This window comes from Entelurus aequoreus, linkage group LG24, assembly GCF_033978785.1.
Source record: "Entelurus aequoreus isolate RoL-2023_Sb linkage group LG24, RoL_Eaeq_v1.1, whole genome shotgun sequence".
Classification (NCBI taxonomy): domain Eukaryota; kingdom Metazoa; phylum Chordata; class Actinopteri; order Syngnathiformes; family Syngnathidae; genus Entelurus; species Entelurus aequoreus.
The window spans coordinates 197,501-222,522 of record NC_084754.1 but is presented as its reverse complement, the minus strand read 5'-3'; the positions used below and the strand labels follow the sequence as shown (position 1 = coordinate 222,522).

Below are 25,022 nucleotides of genomic sequence, written 5' to 3'. Positions count from 1 at the left end.
CAATTAATTTTAATAAAAAATAATTTTATTTATGTAATGGCATCTTCAATAGTAACACTACAAATGCACAACCACAAATAACCACGTCCGATGCAGCGGATAGACAATGAATCCTGTGGGTTAAGGTTACGCTTTTTTGCTGCTACAACTACAGTGAGGTTCCTCAACATCTGTTAAAAGTTCAAAATAAAATATTACCGTGACTGACAGACAGAGGTGGATTAATGGCTAAAGTTCATCTACAGCAGAACTTGACACAGTCTTTGAGAAACTATCACCTGTTACTGTTAGTCATCATGAATCCTCCATAACACTGTTCGCCAAGGTGCTCAAGTGGCCTAATCAGGAAACAAGTTAGGGATATAGTGAAATACTGAAATAGATCTGACTTGACTTTCCACAGCATGTGGCCAAAATAGTTTGTACGGTCTTGAAACTTATTCATACCTGGCTTGGCAGACGGTTGTTTGCATCAGCCGGGAAACTAAACAGAGTAGACAATATCAGAGACGGGGACTTTGTTTGTGCTGACTCATGGAAACGCACACACACGCACAGCCAGCAGCAAATGGCGAGAATGATAACGCCAGATTGCACAAGCAGCACAGGGCTCCACAGAGAGTTGGGCACAGGATGAGTGGGTTTGCTGCCCGCAGGCTTAGCCCTTTAAGCGCAGGACTTCCTATTGTTGGGTGAGCCAGAGAAGAAGGCTCTCATCACCTTTTGATGGTCACCCATGTGTAATTGTACACTGCCGACTTGACTCAGCAATCCTTGCCAGGGAAGGATGCTGCTCCTTTTCCAATCGAGGTCACATGTGCTGAATAGACAGTTGCTGTATTTGGGATAAAAAGTGACTTTTGCAGAGTTATCTGTATCCTAAACATTTAAGAAAGTGTTAATGTTTTTTATTTCAGATGCACCTGCGTGTGGGTCACTGTCATTTCCTCTATGCGTGCTTGCATCTGTCACTGGAGAGTCACGATTTCCACAGCGTCCAGTGTCACCGGTTTAAAGCTTAAACTCATTAGTAATTTAAAACATTCCTCCACGTCTCCTCATATGAATTATTCACGACTGTTTTTTTAAATTATTTTTTTCTTTACTTTTTTTACTTTTCAATTTTTGTGAAGTGAAACAAACCTTTTTTTAAGAAAACAAAAATTGATGATTTGCCGAGCAACATAGGCACATCTTTGCATATATCTGAGTGATGATTTATTTTTCCCCTTGGGGAAAATGGTTAGTATGATAAATAAACAGCATGAAATGAATAATTTACACTCTACAGGTACATAGAACTGATGTTGTTCCACTGACTGTACGTTATAAGCATGGCACTCCAGCAGCTGTGGGGCCTGTGGGCCAAATACTGCCCGCCAAGTCATTACGTTTGGCTTAGCAAAGGGTAGGGCTGTGAAAATAATAAAATTTTAATCTTGATCACGATTTTGGCTGCCACAATTCAATGAGGGTGATCGTCGGTCAAATTAATATTTAAAAAGAAGACTCCGGCGCATATCAAATTAAGCCCTCTCACAGCCCATGGCAGCATTAAAGTAACAGTGGCTCATCTTGAAGCCCATGAAGCTGCCCCCGCCCACGCCAATGGCACATTGTGTATGGGCTCAAAACTCCATAACTGCGCCGACCACCAAGTTTAATACATGTTCATACTGACGTCTTTCAAGCTCACATAATTATTGATGGAATGTCCGCAAGGCTAACTTGTTTTCATCTATCAAACATGGTGTTAAAAACTACATTACAAATGGCAGTATTAGGCTAAACTCCTCACTCATAGGGCTGCTGTAAGCGTTAAAGTGTGTAAATTTCGCTCCACAGCAGTAATCCTTCTAAGCGATGCACCTGTGCTATTGCGCACTGTTCATGTAGCTGGAATAAGGTTTTATTTTTTATGTCAAAATCTTGTTTGACTACAAGAAACTATGAAGTATATTCAATAAGAAGACATAATGAACCTTTTTGAGCTAAAAACTAAGCAGCGCATAAAATCCTACTAATACTCTAAACAAAATAAACATATTTTATTCTGACGAACATAACCGCAATTTCTTTTCCAGACACAGTCGAAAATAAATTTCATAAACATTGTACAGCTTCAACAGTCACAACATAAGGTACACCTGCCCACTCTCAGATCGATACAGCGCTGCATAAAAATACCTGCTTTTAGCAGCATTTATGTCATTGCATGTCACACAGTCATATTTCACACACGCCAAGATTAGATGAAAGAGACAATAAGGACCAACATTGGAGGGTGCAGGCAGAGGCCATAATACTCTCATAGCTTAAAGCAGAGGGGGAGGAGCATGAGCCGACAGCCGATGCCCAAATAAGTGTGTCCACCACACTGTGACGTCACACTGTCCCCACGATTTAAAAAAAGACTGCAAAACACAGCGGTCAAAGGCTTTCTAAAACTTAGTGTAAGCTCACGCCCAAATGCATGATCCCTATAACTGGTTGCTTTGGCATTTTTTTTACACAAATATTCAACATTTTAACAACATTTATAAGTCAGAAAAGTGGAAAGTCATCATAGGTCCACTTAAAAAAAAATTGTTGCTTGGCCCACGGCCCATTTTCACTTGTCTGGGCACCCGTGCTCTTGATATTTAAAGTAGCATAGAACATACTAAGGGAGTATTTGTAAGAATTATTGTTTCATTGAAAAACTACAAAGAACAAAAAAATTGTATCAGACTTGCTGTATTAAACTAAACTACAAGCAAAGCTCAAGATCTCTTTCACCCCACATTTGTTCAGTTTTTTTTTTATATTTGTAAAATGTACCTTTATTTAAGCTTAGCTTCTTTGAGATATCCAGGATATCTAGTTTGAAGGAGAGTAAAAAAAACCTAAATGTTTTTGAAAAGCATGATTTCCCAGACATTAAGCCTCTAATGTTTCAGACACTGTTTTTAAAGAAAAATAACCTATTTAAAATGGCATGACAATTAACTTGACTGCCAAGGTTTTTAAATGATGTGTTGGCAAGCTGACACTTACTTGTCTGCATTTACATGTGCTCTACTTTTTTTAAAGAGCACCAGTTGGCCCTCCTATCCCAGCGAATGCAGCATACTCGGTTTTGGGTTCAGTCTTGGAGCAGGTATCACCCCAAGATAGAGCAGATGCATATTCCTTTGCAGTGCTAATATTCTGCTTGACAGCTAAATATATGATTTCTTCAAAAACGGATATCTGTCTGCTGAATTAATGTTTTTTTAAGATGAAAGGCAAGTACTCCACAAGGTTTTTCCAAACATGCCTAAGGTCATCAACATTACAAGGGACACTAATCAACCACCATGGCTAGAGACTAAGCTACAGTATTACTGATGGATTTGACTAGAACAACTTTTGTGACTGTAGTTTTGTAAAAACCTGTCAGAACCTGAACAAAAACACCAGTTCTAGAGTCTAAAATTGTACTAACTGGTTAATGTTGAACCTTTTCTCTCACATCCTCCTAATATTTACCTTAGGAGTTCCAACATACCTGGCCCGCAGAGAGAGGTAAACAGAGACAGACCTTCAGGTCGTGAGAACCTTGTTCAAATCAATGACACTTACGTAAGGTCTCAGTTTCCCATTCTCTAATAATATCTTAAAGGGGAACTGCACTTTTTTGGAATTTTGCCTATCATTCACAATCCTTATGTAAGACAAGAACACATACTTAGATTTTTTTAATGCATTGTAAATATTAAATAAATGCCATCAAAAGCCAGCTTACAATAGAGCCTGTAGGAGTCGCTCTATTTTTCTTATAAAGCGCTTAAAAAAACAATTAAACACCTCCATCAAGGTTTTATAGATGCACTGTAAGTATATATGTAATGTAGGAACAGGCACATTTCTAATAACATGTAATATGTATGCATTTTGCTCATATAAGAGTATGGTGGCGCATTAATATCACAAACGCATCACAATGTTTGCTTTTGTCTTTGACAACATCCCTAATTACTACTTAATGCAGACTTCATGAGAGACAACAAACATAATAAAACATCACTTACTGTACAATGTTTGCTGTCACTGGGATGCCGACTGTTAGAATGTTGATATATTCCCGTTTAGATCAAGAATGACTCATACTCCTTGCGAGAAAAAAAAAGAGTGTGCAAATCAAGCATCTTTTCATGTCTTTTTCGCCATTTCCGTGTCTAAATTGGATGCTAAAATTGGCCAACTTGCCAGATTATGTCCACATTCTTCTACTATCAAAGTGAGAAGAATTGTTTATGATCAAAAGTAAACTTTCATGAGCTCCGAGACGAGAAAGCAGCTCACCTGTTTGGTGATGTAAATAGCAGCACAAGCTAGTTAGCACTCTGATCCCGGCGCCGCTATAAATACTTTGTCTGTGTTAGCTCTTGAAAAAACAATATCACTAATAGTTGGTTAATATTGAAGTCACGAAATGTAAATGGAATATTGCTGGCGCATTTTTGGACGGTTATTTAGAGCGGAGTTTCTTAACCACTGTTGGGCGGTGAGCGCCCTCTACAGAGCACAGTTTGTCAGCTGTTGTCCTTATGGGCCGCAGCGGTATTCAGTTGTAATACACTTTTCCACCACTTGTGGCAGTAATGATAATCTCAAACAAACAGATGAAAGGCCTACTGAAATGATTTTTTTTAATTTAAACTGGAATAGCAGATCCATTCTATGTGTCATACTTGATCATTTCGCGATATTGCCATATTTTTGCTGAAAGGATTCAATAGAGAAAATCGACGATAAAGTTCGCAACTTTTGCTCGCTGATAAAAAAAAGCCTTGCCTGTACCGGAAGTAGCGTGACGTCACAGGAGCTAGTATTCCTCACAATTCCCCATTGTTTACAATGGAGCGAGAGAGATTCGGACCGAGAAAGTGATGATTACCCCATTAATTTGAGCGAGGATGAAAGATTCGTAGATGAGGAACGTTACAGTGAAGGACTTGAGAGACAGTGATGGACGTATCTTTTTTCGCTCTGACCGTAACTTAGGTACAAGCTGGCTCATTGGATTCCACACTCTCCTTTTTTTATTGTGGATCACGGATTTGTATTTTAAACCACATCGGATACTATATCCTCTTGAAAATGAGAGTCGAGAACGCGAAATGGACATTCAGTGCCTTTTATCTCCACGACAATACATCGGCGAAATGCTTTAGCTACGAGCTAACATGATAGCATCGTGCTTTAACTGCATATAGAAACAAAAAAATAAACCCCTGACTGGAAGGATAGATAGAAAATCAACAATACTATTAAACCGTGGACATGTAAATACACGGTTAATGCTTTCCAGGCTGGCGAAGGTTAACAATGCTGTGCTAACGACGCCATTGAAGCTAACATAGCAACGGGACCTCACAGACCTATGCTAAAAACATTAGCTCTCCACCTACACCAGCCAGCCCTCATCTACTCATCAACACCCGTGCTCACCTGCGTTCCATCGATCGGCAGAAGGACGAAGGACTTCACCCGATGCGTTTGGCGGCCCGGAGACGTAGGAAGTCAAGGTGAGGTCGGCGGCTAGCGCGGCTAGCGCTCCAACAAAGTCCTCCTGGTTGTGTTGCTGTAGCCTGCTGCTAATACACCGATCCCACCTACAACTGTCTTCTTTGCAGCCTTCATTGTTCATTAAACAAATTGCAAAAGATGTCCAAAATACTGTGGAATTATGAAATGAAAACAGAGCTTTTTGTATAGGATTCTACGGGTACCATAACTTCCGTTACTCTGACTTCGTCGCGCGCATACGTCATCATACCGCGACGTTTCAGCCGGATATTTCCCGGGAAGTTTTAAAAGTCACTTTATAAGTTAACCCGGCCGTATTGGCATGTGTTGCAATGTTAAGATTTCATCATTGATATATAAACTATCAGACTGCGTGGTCGGTAGTAGTAGGTTTCAGTAGGCCTTGAAGTCTACATCTGAAGTCATAGTTTTTTAAGTCTTAAAAAATAATTGACTAATGTGGTGAAGCTGTATTTTCCTTTGTTTATTTAAGAAACATATGTATTAATAGCAACACTAAATTTGCCCTGGTTTGTGAATGTGAGTGTGAATGGTTGTCTGTCTATCTGTTTTGTAATTAAAGGCCTACTGAAACCCACTACTACCGACCACGCAGTCTGATAGTTTATATATCAATGATGAAATCTTAACATTGCAACACATGCCAATACGGCCGGGTTAACTTATAAAGTGCAATTTTAAATTTCCCGGCAAACTTCCGGCTGAAAACGTTTCGATATGATGATGTTTGCGTGTGACGTCAACTGTTGAAGCGGAAGTATTCGGAGCCCATTGAATCCAATACAAAAAGCTCTGTTTTCATCTCAAAATTCCACAGTATTCTGGACATCTGTGTTGGTGAATCTTTTGCAATTTGTTTAATGAACAATGGAGACTGCAAAGAAGAAAGTTGTAGGTGGGATCGGTGTATTAGCGGCGGACTACAGCAACACAACCAGGAGGACTTTGAGATGGATAGCAGATGCGCTAGCCGCCGACCTTACCTTGACTTTCTCCGTCTCCGGGCCGCCGACCGCGTCGGTGATCGGGTGAAGTCCTTCGTCCTTTCTGGAGCATCACATTTGTGGGGTCAATTAAACGCTCAAAATGGCCAGAAAAAGAGAACTTTCATCTGAAACTCGACAGTCTATTCTTGTTCTTAGAAATTAAGGCTATGCCACAAAACTGTTTGGGTGACCCCAAACTTTTGAACGGTAGTGTACATGTCCAGAGTTTGGTAGTATTGTTGATCTTCTGTCTATCCTTCCAGTCAGGGATTTATTTATTTTGTTTCTATCTGCATTTGAGCCCGATGTTATCACGTTAGCTCAGTAGCTAAAGTGCTTCACCGATGTATTGTCGTGGAGATAAAAGTTAAGTTAAGTTAAAGTTAAAGTACCAATGATTGTCACACACACACTAGGTGTGGTGAAATTTGTCCTCTGCATTTATGTCCATTTCGCGTTCTCGACTCTCATTTTTAAGAGGATATAGTATCCGAGGTGGTTTAAAATACAAATCAGTGATCCACAATAGAAAAAGGAGAGAGTGTGGAATCCAATGAACCCTTGTACCTAAGTTACGGTCAGAGCGAAAAGATACATCCTGCACTGCACGCTAGTCCTTCACTTTCACGTTCCTCATCCACGAATATTTCATCCTCGCTCAAATTAATGGGGTTATCGTCACTTTCTCGGTTCGAATCTCTCTCGCTGCATTGAAAACAATAGGAAAATGTGAGCAGCCCTTCCTCCGGTGACGTCACGCTACTTCCGGTAGGGGCAAGGCTTTTTTTTATCAGAGACTAAAAGTTGCGAACTTTATCATCATTGTTCTAAAAAATTTCATTTCAGTAGGCCTTTAAAGGCCTACTGAAAATTTTTTTTTAAATTTAAACGGGGATAGCAGATCCATTCTATGTGTCATACTTGATCATTTCGCGATATTGCCATATTTTTGCTGAAAGGATTTAGTATAGAACAACGACGATAAAGATCGCAACTTTTGGTATCTGATAAAAAAAGGCTTGCCCCTACCGGAAGTAGCGTGACGTAGTCAATTGAACATATACGCAAAGTTCCCTATTGTTTACAATGATGGCCGCATGAAGTGAGAGAGATTCGGACCGAGAAAGCGACGATTTCCCCATTAATTTGAGCGAGGATGAAATATTTTTAAATGAGGAAAGTGCAAGTGAAGGACTAGTGGGGAGTGGAAGATGCTGTGAGAGCCGGGGGTGACCTGATATTCAGCTGGATATGACTACAACAGTAAATAAACACAAGACATATATATACTCTATTAGCCACAACACAACCAGGCTTATATTTAATATGCCACAAATTAATCCCGCATAAAAACACCTAGGTGTTTGTTATGCTAGCTCCTAGCTACTAGCTACTAGCTCGAGCTAGTTATAGCTCGAGCGGGTAATATGGACGGGATCCCGTATATATAACCCGCCAATACAATTCAAACACCTGCATAACACACACACTCACTCAGCCCAAACAACCGTTCACCTAACCCAAGGTTCATAAAGCTTATATATTTAATCAAAGTTACGTACATGACACGCACGTACGGGCAAGCAATCAAATGTTTGGAAGCGCGCGGGTGGGACCTGATATTCAGCTGGGAATGACTACAACAATAAATAAACACAAGACATATATATACTCTATTAGCCACAACACTACCAGGCTTATATTTAATATGCCACAAATTAATCCTAATGCTAGCTCCTAGCTCCTAGCTCGAGCTAGTTATAGCAAGCGATCAAATGTTTGGAAGCGCAGCTGTGTACTCACGTTATCGCAACTGTGTATCCAAATCAAAGTCCTCCTGGTAAGAGTCTCTGTTGTCCGAGTTCTTCCATCTTGACTGCATCTTTCGGGAATGTAAACAAAGAAGCGCCGGCTGTGTACGTGTTGTTGCTGACTTCCCTCGCAAAATAGACACTTCGCACCGACAACTTTCTTCTTTGCTTGCTCAGCTTCTTTCTCCATAATGCAATGAACAAATTGCAACAGATTCACCAACACAGATGTCCAGAACACTGTGGAATAATGAGATGAAAACAGAGCTATTTCGTATTGACTTCAATGGTGTCCGAATACTTCCGTTTCAATGATTGACGTCACGCGCATACGTCAACCCTCAGAGGCGTTTCGAACTGGAAGTTTAGCGGGAAATTTAAAATTGCACTTTATAAGTTAACCCGGCCGTATTGGCATGTGTTGCAATGTTAAGATTTCATCATTGATATATAAACTATCAGACTGCGTGGTCGGTAGTAGGCCTTTAAGTTCTGTTTAGTAATAATGTTTTGAAAACCTTTATCCTGTTAAACTTGTAGGTTAGATTTAACTATGGAATACAATTAAAATCAAGAGTAAAATGACTAAGTCAGTGTTAGTATTTGAGTGGGTCCCGGGCCCCTCGGTAATGGAAAATGTGGGCACCAGGGTCAAAAAGGTTAAAAACCCCTGATTTAAAGGGGTTTTATGAGGGGAATGAATGACCTCCCATTGACTCCATTGTAAGCAGACGTTTATTTACTTTTAAGTAAGAGTTAAAATGCATAAAAAAATACAATTGTCTTTTTGTCTTCTCATAAAGATTGTGAACGATATCCAAAATTCCAGAACATTTTATAGACATCAGAAAAGGCGGGAGGGCATGAGACAATAAGGACTAACATTGGAGGCTGCAGGCAGACATCATACCAGTTTCATAGCTTGAGGCAGAGGGGGAGTATCAGTGTAAGAGAAGCTGCACTGCACTTTTTGAAACTTTGTCTATCGTTTACAATCATTATGAAAGACATGACGAGGAATGGATTTTTTTTAATGCATTCTAACTTGTAAACAAAAGTCTCTTTTACAGCGGAGCCAATGGACATCCAAAAAGCGCCAACAACACTCCATTTACATTTCGTGACTTGAATATTAACCAAGTATTGGTGATGTTGTTACTATAAGCGCTAACGAAATCAAACTATTTTATAGCGGCGCCGGTTTTACAAGCTAGTGTGTAATGTTTACATCATCGAGTGGTCAGCTGTTTTCTCTCTTCCCTGCACCCTTGAAGTTTATTCTAGATCATAAATCATTTATCTCACCTGGATAGAAGAAGGCTGAAGATGTATTCCGACAAGTTGGTACCCTTTGACAGCCAAATTAGACTCAGAAATGGCGAGAACGACACGAAAAGACGCTTGGGTCCACCTCCCTTTTCTTTGTGAGGATTATGAGTCATTCTACATATAAATGGAAATATATGAACATCCTCGCAAAATACGTAAATAATAAATGTTATTACAAATGTGCCTGTTACTACATTACACTTACAACAAGTATTTAAAACCTTAATGGGGGTGTTTAAAGTTATTTAAGGGATGTATAGGCACAATACAGCGGCTTCTCTTGGCTCCATTGTAAGCAGACTTTTGATCAAATGTATTTAATATTTAGAATGCATTATAAAAATAATCCATCCATCGTCGTGTCATAATGATTTCGAAAAAAAAAAGTGCAGTTCCCCTTTAAGCAATGGCCAGGTTTCTCCAAAATTATAGATCCTAAATAAATAAAGTTTTTCACTGCATCTAAAGAGGAAGTTGGTACCCAAAAAAATGGGAGATGGTTTCATGGATGTGAAAGTGAACATATGTATGCTACTGTATAAGTCTTCATGAGGATGGAATGGTGGATATAATTTCCAGCTAATTAAAAAAAAAATTCTGAATACGGATTGAATAAATAGCAAGAAATCTAGCAACTTTTTTTTGTCTTATTGGAGACTTTTGGAGGATCTGACACGAAAGCACATTGTGCCCTTCACAATGAGCAGCAGGTGCCCCTCCCCTATCTAAAAGCACTCACACTCACATCGATTACGTAAAAAATGACAATAAGAAGTGACAGAAGAAAGTTTTTACTCACTTTTTGTCTCTCCCACAATATTCCTCTCTTCTACAGGACCCATTACAATTATATGCACCATGACCAGTTATGCAAATTAGACTATGATGTCATCCCAATTCCTGTCATTACTCTCAGGAGGAAGTATAGTATCGAGCCTGTTAGAGCTGTGCTTGTGAGCGTGCAAGTGAGTGTGTCATGAAGAGGAATAGTTGAAAAGCTCGGCTGCATACTGTATTTATGCCTCATCGACAGTTTTTAAGAGCTAAGATAATTCTGCTAAAGACCAACTTTTAGCCCTCTGCCTCAAGATTGCTGGAAATAAACACACACGTACTAATAGTAGATACTGACACTACTATCAGTAAAACATGAAGCAAGTTTTAAAGTTTAATTATCCTTAACACCTCAGAGCGGACTTGTCTTTCACAAGGGACATTTAGCTGTGTATAATTATATTACCGTATTTTCCGGACCATAGAGCGCACCGGATTATAATGCGCACTGCCGATGAGCGGGTCTATTCAGGTCTATTTTCATACAAAATGCGCACTGGAGTATAAGGCGCATTAAAGGGGTCATATTAAGTATTTTTCTACAATTAAAACACTTCCTTGTGGTCTACATAACATTTAATGGTGGTCCTTTGTTTAAAATGTTGAAATGTAGAACTTTAAGCTACTTTATATTAGAAATGGCAAGAAGATAGAGAAAAAGAAGAAGCTTATCGACTAGGGTGTCGGCACGGACTACAATGGCGGACTCACGCAAATTTTCAGGACTTATGCAGATCCCAAACACACATCAGCAAGTACCAGAAGGTAAGAACATTTGGTTTTGCATAATATTGACAAACAAAACAACAGATAATATGACAGCTAATAGGTGCCATTTTGCGGTTGTTATACACACACCATAATAAACCCCGTATGTTGAATCACACGGTAGCCTTAATGCTCCAACAATCAATCAAGCGGTGAGGCTTCATCGCTTACCAGAGTCGGAATTAAAACATTTTGACAGATTTTTGAGCACCGTGTGTAATTTTCTATATTCTCAAAAGAACATCATCAAAGTTTTGGTGTTGTTTACTGGCATCATTTTGAAGTCTACACATATCTCTTATGTGTGACTGCCATCTACTGGTCCAAATTATCATTACACCAAGTACCAAATAAAATAGCTTCGAGGTCGGTAAGCACAACTACAGTTATTCCATACAATAGGCGCACCGGATTATAAAGCGAACTGTCGATTTTTGAGAAAATAAAAAGATTTTAAATGCGCCTTTCATCCGAAAAATATGGTAAATGGCTTGGCATTTGTGTGCATTAGTAACTGTGTATCTATTTGAACTAAGGCTGCAACGATTAATCGACATTGTCGGCAAATGTCGACAATTATATTTCTTGCCGACAATTATATTTGTCGACAGTAGTCGTGACATCGTCACTTATGTTTTTCCGGGCAGAAGCGGGTTAGCACAACCACTCGCAAAAACATCACCAGTGATAACATGTAAAGGGTGATAACATTTCCTCTTATTTTTGTTAAAAACATGAATACCTTGCTCAATTTGCAAAGCAGACCTTGTTTTTATGGCTGTACATCTGTGATACACAAACATTTAAAGCGGAGACATGATGACGGACACCTAGAGGTAAGACGCGGTCTCAGCCTCGGTAAGAGTGTTAGATTATGCCTTGCTATCTAGCTAACAAGTGTGAGAAAGAGTTCTGCAAAACATGTTTTAGCCAAAGTCAGCCAGCTAAACGTTGTCTACATCAATTCAAGTACGTTTAAAGCAGCGTCAATTTGCAATGCCGTAAAAAAAAGGAAAAAAAGCACAATAACTAACGCAAACCGAATGTGCGCATGCACACGCACACAAACACATGCACACACACTCACACACACACACACACACAGACAGACACCAATGCGAAGGTATCATAAGATTAAACATACAATCTACTAAAGAATTAATGAAAGATACAAATCTACACATTGAGTCTATTAAGAGTGCTAAAACAGCCAAAAATTTATCAGTAGTCGATATATCAGTGTGAAGCTTTTTAAACATCATCACAAAATTTTTTTTTTCTCTTTGATGAAGTTAGATTTTGTGTTTTGTTGTTTGTTTTTATTGCTCCTATTTTAACTGTTTTTAAATACATAAACAAGGTTAATTGTTGTCGTTTTTTTAGCAATTTGCGTGTCCTTTTTTTAAATGGACAACATTTTAGTAGTCATTTTAATTTTCGTAACAGCTGAATGAGCAGGACAGTTACAGTAAAAATAAAAATGTATGAATCAATTAGTCATTTTTGTTGTTAGTAAGCACATGCCTAAAATAACTTAAGCTGCATTTAGAAGTCGATGGAAAAATTAAAGCCATTAAATATGTGTAAGCTTTATTATCCGACTAATCGTTAAAGTAATCGTTGACTAATCGACAATCCAAATAAACGTTAATTGCCGCCCTAATTTGAACAGATCCATGTTGAATGAAAGGCCAATGTCAAGTTTTTCTAAAGTGTCAGACCTGTCTGTCAAATGCACCTGCCTGCCCTGTCCATTCACTTGATTTAGTATTTCAAAGCAGACATGTTTGTTCTCTTCTTGGCGTTCTGACCCCCCTTCTCCTGCGCTCCCCACCCTGTCCGGGGCCCTTGGCCCAAGCACCCTGTTATTTACTGCCAAGACAGTTCTGTGTGCAGAGTCAAAACAGCATGGCTGGTTGAGCAAGGGAGCAACCTGCTGCTCACAGAAGCTACAACGTGGCCATCCCTGAGGGGGTGGCAGAGATGTTTACTGCACTACAATCACCAAGGACAGCGAGACAAATAGACATAGACGTGCATTACCCTTTCAACTATAAACTGCCTGTCCTGTTGAGGAATTACCACATGAGATATGAGGGCATAGGTTCGGTGATGTGACAGAGCAAACATCCACGGACCCATTAAGGAAACAACATGTTGGCCCTGACAGGCAATGGCAGCATTCTCTCAAAGGATCTTTACAGTCAGCTGGACTCGCTTGGGAACATGACCTTCAGTAGAGAAAGGTTTGAAAGGCCATCCTAAGAATCGCTGGTTTACTCCATCCACCGAACTCTACATGGTAGTTAAATAAAGACCGATTTAGACACATTAAATTAGTAAATATAGTGCACAGTTGGGGTCTCTTCCAGGACACCATGGTTCCAGAAAACATGTTTTTCCCCGCCGGTGATGAACTGTGCTATACATGGGGTGTCTTACAAGTTGACTTTTATTGCCTGAAGAACTCCCAGAAGCATAACCCCAATATCTTATCTCTGTATGTACTGTATGAATAACCTATAACCTCTGTTCAGTGGAAGTACAATTTACAAACGCCTCTATTTGCGTGCTTTTCGGTTTACGAACCTTCACATCGCTTCAAATATGCCTCAGTGTACGAACGCTTCATTTATTCATTTTGCATGCCGCTTGAAGCCATCAAAGGCTTCTATATAAACTAATACAACTCCATTATACTAAAGAGTAGCAATAACATTATTATTTGTACATTTGTAGAGTTGATTGTAAATGTAGGGTAGTTGAATTACCTTTGCCTCCTCTGTGCTCCCCATATTTTGTTTGCAATGTTTATTCAATTAACTTTGTGTGTTGTGTGTCTATCACCACATGAACACATCAAATGTATAAGCAAAATACCAAGCAGATGGCAGCAAACATTCCCGAAGGGATCTATTTCTCAAAACATATGCCGGTTTCCGACAATAACAGTGTTTGCAAATGCACTTAAAACATCTTAAGCAAAGCCGCAGTAAAATTCCTTCTCCAAATCTCCTCCTCCTCTCAGTAATTATAGCCTCCCAGCTGACAAAGCACAGGTCTGTTGTGTTTGTCTTTATCTCTTTGAAACCAACAGGTGAAGTGGGCTTTTCTGGGCTGAATGCCAGTCTCTTACTGGTTCTGTCAGCCAAGTTTTGTTTACCCATCCAGGGTCCATACACTTGGGAGATCAGAAGCCTCCATTTTTTTGGAACATTAAACCCCCAACCCCCAAATTAATGGGGAGAAAATATTGTATTGTCACTGTGTATCCGTCAGCTTGTATCCTTGTATAACAGGCAGTATCCTACACAAAAAGAGAATGTTTTCTATTCTTTAAATCCTAAGAGTACAAGTCAACTCAGTGAAGAGGACTTATCTAGACGAAAAGAGAAGAGTTGATCAATTGAAAACTGGGTTGACTTTGGATTGGAATCAAGTGTAAGGGAGGAAGAGGGAGATGGGTGTGAGAGATGAAAATGTGATACAAGGAGGACTGGATCAATCTTTTATCACTGCAGTGTACTTTCATCCCTAATGGATCTGACATGAGCACAGAATTGCCTTCCATCCCATTGCACAGGCAGGAGAAGGGCGCGTGGAACAAGGAGTGTGAGAGTTAGACCAAGCTACACTTAAGAAAAAAAAAAACATCTACAGAAGGAGCGAAAGAACCACATTCCCAAAATAATCACAGCCCGAAACCATTCAAACATATTATTTCATGTCCTAGCGTCATCCAATTACCTCCGGCCCTGAGTGCATCTGCGGGAGTCAGTAAATATGCCTGATAAGGGCCTGGGAAATGAAGTCACTTCACAGCTTGAAGAATTACTTTTGTAAATTTCCATCAAGACTCCCCAATGATATCGTGCTGTGCATGGCTGGGCTTGCTTTCCTTTCCACATGAGCTAAATGACAGACAGGCCATTGGCTGACAGGCGACAGACGAGCTTGCACTTGATGAGAATGGGACTTTATTTATATATGTTAGGTATATGACGGGGAAAAAAACAGTAAAATTAAGAGTGAAGAACGCGGCACATAAACTCTCAGAGGATGCTTAGATCTCAGCCTCCTTAACCAGCCCATTCAAGGACAATAAGAGAAGTCGAGGCATAGAAGGCAGGGGGATGTGATCACTTACGAGCAAACGATATAAATGTCCTGCTGTCTGCTGCGTAGCATACTGTGTGTGCATCCTTTTTACTGTCAATCTTCTGTCAATTAGATGGAGACAAAATGCTAGTAGCCCTACAGGGACTAAAAATGTAAGGAAATATGTAGGTTATCTTTCTATGCAGCAATATTTTAGTCCTCCAAGAAGACTTTTGACAAGACTGGTCTATGGGCATTTTAGCTCAGGAATGCCGGAATGGCGATTCAATGGTCTGAAGTTCAAACTAATGCCACTGTTGTGTTAAAAGCAATGTTGCTGTCCAACAAATAGTTTAACTGTTACACCCGACACTGGCTCCATCTTCTTAGAATTGTCTCAACCAGTGAAACTGTGGTACGTGTACCACTAATGGTACGCGGGGTCCATCTGGTGGTACGTCAAATAATCACTTGATTAAAGTAGAGTGTTTTATTTTCCTATATTCAAAAAGGGTTATTGTTTAAAGGCCTACTGAAATTAAATTTTCTTATTTAAACGGGGATAGCAGATCCATTCTATGTGTCATACTTGATCATTTCGCGATACTGCCATATTTTTGCTGAAAGGATTTAGTAGAGAACAACGACGATAGAGTTTTAGTCGCTGATAAAAAAGCCTTGCCTGTACCGGAAGTAGCGTGACGTCACAGGTTGAAGGGCTCCTCACATTTGCACATTGTTTACACCAGCAGCGAGAGCGATTCGGACCGAGAAAGCGACTATTACCCCATTAATTTGAGCGAGGATGAAAGCTTCGTGGATGAGTAAAGTGAGAGTGAAGGATTAGAGTGCAGTGCAGGACGTATCTTTTTTCGCTCTGACCGTAACTTAGGTACAAGGGCTCATTGGATTCCACACTCTCTCCTTTTTCTATTGTGGATCACGGATTTGTATTTTAAACCACGTCGGATACTATATCCTCTTGAAAAGGAGAGTCGAGAACGCGAAATGGACATTCACAGTGACTTTTATCTCCACGACAATACATCGGCGAAGCACTTTAGCTACGGAGCTAACGTGATAGCATCGTGCTTAACTGCATATAGAAACAGACGAAATAAGCCCCTGACTGGAAGGATAGACAGAAGATCAACAATACTACCAAACTCTGGACCTGTAACCACACGGTTAATGCTGTGCCGCCTGGCGAAGCCTAGCAATGCTGTTGCTAACGACGCCATTTAAGCTAACTTAGCTACGGGACCTCGACAGAGCTATGCTAAAAACATTAGCTCTCCACCTACGCCAGCTCTCATCTGCTCATCACGACCCATGCTCACCTGCGTTCCAGCGATCGACGGCGCGACGAAGGACTTCACCCGATCATCGATGCGGTCGGCGGCCCGGAGACGGAGGAAGTCAAGGTGAGGACAGCCGCGCGGTGGCGGGCGTTGTAGCTTTCGACGACACCCCGGCCGCCATCAGAGTCGGCAAGAAACATATATTTCCCCAAAGTTACGTACGTGACATGCACATAGCGCCACGCAAGGACTGGCAAGCGATCAAATGTTTGGAAGAAAGCAGCGTACTCACGGTAGCGCGTCTGCTATCCAACTCAAAGTCCTCCTGGTTGTGTTGCTGTAGCCAGCCGCTAATACACCGATGCCACCTACAGCTTTCTTCTTTGCAGTCTCCATTGTTAATTGAACAAATTGCAAAAGATTCACCAACACAGATGTCCAGAATACTGTGGAATTTTGCGATGAAAACAGAGCTGTTTGTATTGGGATACAATGTGTCCCAATACTTCCGCTTCAACCCTTGACGTCACGCGCAAACGTCATCATACCTAGACGTTTTCAGCTGGAAGTTTCCCGGGAAATTTAAAATTGCACTTTATAAGTTAACCCGGCCGTATTGGCATGTGTTGCAATGTGAAGATTTCATCATTGATATATAAACTATTAGACTGCATGGTCGGTAGTAGTGGGTTTCAGTAGGCCTTTAAACTCTGCGTAATGTTACTGTGGCCAAAAATATTAAGTACACTTGTTAAATTAAATATGTGCCTTCTTTTTAATGAATATGTAGGCCTACAACGCTATTGTTTTTTTTAATGTTGGTTATTATGGTGGTACTTGGAGAGCCAAGTGTTTTCTGAGGTGGCATTTGGTGAAAAAAGTTTGACAACCACTGGTCTAACCACAATTAAAAATTGTTTCACACCAAACTTCAACCATGCTTTTTTGTACCTCAATATTTGTACTGTGGAACAGTCATGCTGGTACAAAAACAGGTACTTCCTAAATAGTGGCCAAAAACCTAAAAGCATGGAATTTCCCAAACTTTCATGGTAAAGTAAAAAATATAATTTTCAGGGAAAATTAAAGAATTTAGCCCTAATTCCTGATTATTTGATTGACTAAGGGGTAGGTCTCAATAATTTATTGTAAAACCAAAACCAAAAACTTCCTCTACTCTGTCTTGGTCTTAATTAGGGATGTTCCAATCAGGGTTCTACACTGCCGATTCCGATCATCCATGAGTGAGATCAGCCGATATCAATACAGATACCGAACATGTATTAAAAGGACCCACGTCTGCGGTCCCTTCCAAGGTTTCTCGTTGTTCCCACTCGGTTGAGTTTTTTCTTGCCCTGATGTGGGATCTGAGTCAAGAATGTCGTTGTGGCTTGTGCAGCCCTCTGAGACATTTATGATTAAGGGCTATATTAAGTAAACTTTGATCGACTGATTGACTTTGAAGTCTTTGAGCAATATCAACACAATATTTAAACTAGGTACTTAGCCTCTTTTACAACATATAACGGTTTTTAATTTTCCTGAGGGAACCTATCCCAGCTGCAATCATATCACGGTTATTGCCATTAAGATTATCATGGTTATCATTATTAACACGACATTGTTGAATGTGCTCAAAAAGTACTCTTACACACTTATAATCGAGTTTCATTTAAAACATAAAATACAATAAATAAATAGCCACTAAGCACTTTCTTGGCAGAACAAATATGCTATATAATACTATTGTTCTGGCTACTTGAGAGCCATATTATGTTTATCTGAGAACTTAAATATGTTTATCTTTTTCTGTTTTAATTTGTAAAAGTTTTAGTGTTTTTTAAGGATTAGGAAAAAATTGTGTATTGGTAGCGTCACGTCCGGTTCATGTGACGTCACGCAAATTCACTTCTTGATGTCATATTCCTTTAAGTATAGATCAAGCTTTCGGGGTTAAGAGAGCACAGCCATGTTTAATGTGCACAAGTGAATATCTTAGTTGCTCAGATATTAATGTGTTTATACAAATTTAGATAAGGGAATGTCATTTTTTATTGGGAAAAGAAGAGGTTTGTGTTTCTTGTATTCATGTTACATTTAAGCTAGCTAGCGCTAGCTTGCTTCTCCAGTAAATGAGCAGTGTCACGGGTTCATAAGTTTCTCAAAGTGTTATCAATAATGGTTTTACGATCATTTTAATTTAAAACAGTAATACTAACTGGACAGTTTTACTACGATTAATCATTATATTCTTTATCGTTACATCCATAGTTGACACATAGTTGTTATATTATCCTCTTTAAACTCTTATTAATCTACTTGTTCATTTTATGTTAACAACTGCTTACTTTCAGCTGTAACACAGTTATATCTAGACTTCTTAAAGTTAAACACTTACTTCTTCTATTGTTTAAAACTAGCTTAGCAGTCTGTTTAACTATTAGCATGCCTGATCCTGGCTTGCTCTCGGCATGTAACATGTTTAGCCTCGTTCCCAAGTGATAATGTTACTTAAGATTCTAAGAAACGCAGTTAATTTTTCGTAATGGAAGTGATTATTATAGGAGCGTCTCCACACTGTGTATGGATACACATAATTAGGACAAAAAATACAGTGTCAGCCAGATGGGATTGGCATTTGTGATTGGCATTAAAAGGCATTTATCGGCAATAACAATAATTTACTTTTTCACAGAAATCGTCCAATAAATAATCGGTGATCAATAGATCGGCAAATCCCTAGTCCTAAAAACAGTGCAAGAGACGAATGACTCAGAATGTAAAGTGATAACAAAAAAGACATAGCAACAATTAAACAGACAACTGCAAGCAAAATAAATAAACAACCAGTTATTACCAAAAAAGAAAAAAACTTAGGTCAGGTTATTGATTATGGTTCTTCCTCTACAATCAGCACCTGTATTACCAGTCTGAAACCATTAAAATGGGCAGAACATATACATTCTAGTAATACCCACAGTAAGACTGTGTTTTTTAAATTTTTAAATACAGGGGAATATCCCAAATTAGATAAAGAAAATGTCATTAATGGGTTTTCCATCTGACACTCACCATGTTGACAATGTTAAATGGGATGCTCGTCAGACAAAATTATGAGTAAAGGTTTAAATAGACTGTGGTACATTACACTTGCATGGTGTCGGTACTTGAGATGTGTAGCACACTAACAGTTAAGAGAGGCTGGTGCATGCTGCACTGAACTCTGTCCGAGCCACCAATGAATTAATCTTTAATCCTCCAGTGATAAAAGCAGCAGGCAGTGTGTGACTACAAGGAGTAGCCTGCACTTGTCTCATAGTTCTAACAGGGAACAACACTCTCTTAAAAACAAAAAACAGGCACGGGGATGGCTGCTTTTGTGCAGGTAGCAATTTAACCTTAAAAGCACACTAAAAAACATAAAAATCAGGACAGCACAAAGAGAAAAGTTTCACCCAAACAGGTTGGAGTAGTTTCCTACAGGAGGACAACTTGGAAGTCATACTCGCAGAGATGCAGCTTAATTTCCTAAAAGTGTAACAATCTATCCACAATTAGATACATTAAAAATATATCTTATGCCTATCCTCATAAGTTTTCATATGCCATTCCTTTCCAAACACATGGGAAAGTCACAGACCAAACAGCTGACTTCAAAGAAACTTCCCAGCGCTGACTTTTGAAACAAGTAAAGACACATTCAAACACACAAAAACCATGTCACTCACCCAGAAAAAAAGATCTTCTTTTCACTGCCTTTAGTCTTCTGTCTGTGTTAAGATCTCACAGCTTCCCTGCCTTTACTTCTGACACAGTAGCAGAGTACTCCCAGTGTATGCAAGGCAGCGCTTGCACGTATGTGTGTGTATGTGACAGGAAGTAAGGACAGTCCGTCAAGAAGAAGAGGTCAGAGGCAGTCCGACGTGGTGACCAAGAGGTATGAAGGATGTCGCGGCTTCTGTATTCTCGCTCCGTCTGGCTGCCTGCCTTAGGAATGCTCTGCCCCTGGGTGTCTCCACCACAACCAAGATCTGAGCGCCTGGAAGAGTTTACTGTCGCTCTCTCTCTCGCTCTGTCTGTCTCCACCCCTCCTCCTTCTCCTTCTCTCGGTCACTCACCAACAGAATAACACACCCTATCTGTCACTCCACCCTCTGTCATTCTCTTAGTCCCCACCCTTTCCTGCTGTTCTGACAGGTTAGTTCCACTCCCCTTTTCAGGTAAGAGTCTGCCTTCAGCTTCATGTTCGCTCTGAATCAGTTTCCTCTTATTGCTACACTGTTGAATGGAATGGAAATGTAAGTCATTTGTATGTACAAAATAGTGTTTGTAGAATCTATAACTTGAAGCATACAGTCTTGTGACGTGAGCATTTGATTATGCAAAATAATCTGCCACATGTCACCACTTAGCTACCAAGAAGAGCATGTGTAAACAACAAAAGCCACAAAAATATCATCCATACAAATATAATTATGGCATCATACTAACAATGAAGCCTACACAGAACATGTTGTTCTATCCCGCTCCAACTCACTCTGAGTTTTAAACTTCAGCACCTCGGTCTGCTCCTTGACTACCGCCCAAACCTGAAACTTAAGACTGAGGACTGATACTGCACCTGATACCTAAAAAAATATTTCCGTGTAACAACATTTGTTAGTGATCAGTTTTCATGTAAGAAAGCTATCACAGCAGTGATACATTTTTCATACAATGTTCTGTCCTAAATAAAACTGTGAACATGAACTGATAAAACCTGATCGGATGAGAGGCGAAACGTCCTCCAAGACAATCTGAACAGTCAAGTTGGGATCGATTCGCATTCACGTTTTGTGTTTTAGTAATTTTATAGCAGTTCGTAACCCACATTTCGTCAGCATCGTTATAATAATCATTAAAAAGGGTCAGAGGGAGTTGGAGCCTATCCCAATTCCCACTCACATTCACACCATCACTATGTGATGGATGAACCCATGTTAGCAGCATGGAAGTCAGCCAAGTGAAACACTACACTACAGTGACACATTAAAATCATCCTAAATTCTCCTTTCGCCCCCTTTCCCACAGCTATGCCTAGAAATGATAAAGGTATTGATTTTTGTCTGAATGGCTATGAATTATGATATACAAACAGAATATATAAATTAGGAGGGGGGTCGCTTTGTACATTCATAAATCTGTTAAATTTAAAGTTTAAAAAAATATGACCTTAGCTGTCGATGGATTATTTGAATGTTTAACAGTGGAAATTCTAAATGATGAGAAGACAAATATCTTCATGAGTTGTGTATACCGGGCACCTGGTTCAAGCATAGACACTTTCAATGAGTGGATGGGTAAACTGTTTTCCTCTGTGAACCATAAAAATATATTTATCTCTGGTGATTTTAACATTGATTTGTTAAATCTAACCAAGCAAAAAAACGATGACTTCTTTATTCATCTTTATTGATGATTATGGTAAAGATTATAATATGAGTAATGTAGTGAACAAGGGCAATAGTTTTTTTGTAAATGTTGGTCCTAAGTTGGCTGTTGATATCCCAGAAAATGGAGTTACAAAATCAACTATTACCGTATTTTTCGGACTATAAGTCGCTCCAGAGTACAAGTCGCTCCGGAGTATAAGTCGCACCGGCCGAAAATGCATAATAAAGAAGGAAAAAAACTTATATAAGTCGCACTGGAGTATAAGTCGCATTTTTGGGGGGAAATGTATTTGATAAAACCCAACACCAAGAATACACATTTGAAAGGCAATTTAAAAAAATAAATGAAGAATAGTGAACAACAGGCTGAATAAGTGTACGTTATATGACGCATAAACAACCAACTGAGAACGTGCCTGGTATGTTAACGTAACATATTATGGTAAGAGTCATTCAAATAACTATAACATATAGAACATGCTATACGTTTACCAAACAATCTGTCACTCCTAATCGCTAAATCCGATGAAATCTTATACGTCTAGTCTCTTACGTGAATGAGCTAAATAATATTATTTGATATTTTACGGTAATGTGCTAATAATTTCACACATAAGTCGCTCCTGAGTATAAGTCGCACCCCCGGCCAAACTATGAAAAAAACGGTAAGCCGAATTCTTTGTCATTCTTCCTCTCAGCTCCAAATGAGCAGGAAGTGACAAACATTGTGAGGAAGTGTAAGAGTAAGTGCTCCACTGACTGCCATGGTATCAACATGATGTTGGCTCAAAAAGTTATACTGAATATTGTAAACCCCTTAACTTATATCAATCAAAGTTTATTTATATAGCCCTTAATCACAAGTGTCTCAAAGGGCTGCACAAGCCACAACGACATCCCACATCTGGGCAAGAAAATATATATGTAACCTGTCATTCCAGATTGGCCGCTTTCCAAGTAAAATGAAATTGCTAAAATAACTCCACTCTTCAAAAGTGACAGCAAACACGCTTTTACCAATTACAGACCAATTTGTCTTTTGCGTCAGTTCTCAAAAATTTCACAGAAACTATTTAAAGGCCTACTGAAATGATTTTTTAAAATTTAAACAGGGATAGCAGATCCATTCTGTGTGTCATACTTGATCATTTCGCGATATTGCCATATTTTTGCTGAAAGGATTTAGTAGAGAACAACGACGATAAAGGTCACAACTTTTGGTCGCTGATAAAAAAAAGCCTTGCCTGTACCGGAAGTAGCGTGATGTCACCGGAGGAAGGACTCCTCACATTTTCCCATTGTTTACAATGCAGCTAGAGAGATTCGGACCGAGAAAGCGACGATTACCCCATTAATTTGAGCGAGGATGAAAGATTTGTGGATGAGGAAAGTGAGAGTGAAGGACTACAGTGCAGTGCAGGACGTATCTTTTTTCGCTCTGACCGTAACTTAGGTACAAGGGTTCATTGGATTCCACACTTTCTCCTTTTTCTATTGTGGATCACAGATTTGTATTTTAAACCACCTCGGATAATATATCCTCTTGAAAATGAGAGTCGAGAACACGAAATGGACATTCACAGTGACTTTTATCTCCACGACAATACATCGGCGAAGCTCTTTAGCTACTGAGCTAACGTGATAGCATCAGGCTCAAATGCAGATAGAAACAAAATAAATAAATCCCTGACTGGAAGGATAGACATAAGATCAACAATACTATTAAACCATGGACATGTAACTACACGGTTAATAATTCCCAGCTTGGCGAAGCTTAACAATGCTGTTGCTAACGACGCCATTGAAGCTAACTTAGCAACGGGACCTCACAGAGCTATGATAAAAACATTAGCGCTCCACCTACGCCAGCCCTCATCTGCTCCTCAACACCCGTGCTCACCTGCGTTCCAGCGATCGACGGAAGGACGAAGGACTTCACCCGATCATCCGTGCGGTCGGCGGCTAGCGCGTCTGCTATCCAAGTCAAAGTCCTCCTGGTTGTGTTGCTACAGCCAGCTGCTAATACACCGATCCCACCTACAACTTTCTTCTTTGCAGTCTTCATTGTTCATTAAACAAATTGCAAAAGATTCACCAACACAGATGTCCAGAATACTGTGGAATTTTTAGATGAAAACAGAGCTTTTTTGTATTGGATTCAATGGGGTACCAATACTTCCGTTTCAACGATTGACGTCACGTGCATACGTCATCATATATAGACGTTTTCAACCGGAAGTTTAGCGGGAAATTTAAAATTGCACTTTATAAGTTAACCCGGCCGTATTGGCATGTGTTGTTGCAATGTTAAGATTTCATCATTGATATATAAACTATCAGACTGCGTGGTTGGTAGTAGTGGGTTTCAGTAGGCCTTTAATTCTCGACAAGAAACGTTTCTTGAGAAACATCATACAATCAATGGAGGTCAATATGGTTTTAGGTCCAAAAGAACAACCTCAATGTCGATAACTGAAGCTATTGAAGAAATGACTAATACACCAGAGCATAAAAAGTATGCAGTTGGTATCTTTATTGATCTAAAAAAAAGCTTTTGATACCATTATTCATTCAATTCTACTAGATAAGATGGAAAAATATGGAATTAGGGTGCTGGCTGGAGACTGGTTAAAAAGTAATTTAACAGGGAGGGTACAGTTGATAAAAATGTGTCAATATCTATCAGATACTCTTGGCATCGCTTGTGGTGTCCCCCAAGGGTCCGTGTTGGGGCCAAAACTGTGTATATTAGTGATATGTTTAATACATCCAAAGTACTGAAATGTATACTATTTGCAGACGACACAAATATATTCTACAGTAGTGATGAATATAATGAGCTCAAAAATACAGTAAATACAGAACTAGAGATGTCGGCAGGCTGATATT

The 25,022-nt window shown here is 39.5% G+C and overlaps 1 protein-coding gene across 3 annotated transcripts in view; it reads right to left on the bottom strand.

Annotated features, from left to right (window-relative positions):
- rassf7a (Ras association domain family member 7a) overlaps positions 1-25,022 on the bottom strand; it is a 71,770-nt gene that overhangs the window by 25,657 nt on the left and 21,091 nt on the right. Inside the window, exon 1 of one of the 3 annotated variants that reach the window (XM_062035265.1) lies at positions 20,430-20,798. The exons of the other annotated variants lie outside the window; for them this stretch is intronic. The gene's annotated coding sequence lies outside the window, so the exon portion shown is untranslated. Of the gene's footprint in view, positions 1-20,429; positions 20,799-25,022 lie in introns of those variants that run through there. 3 annotated transcript variants of the gene reach the window in all.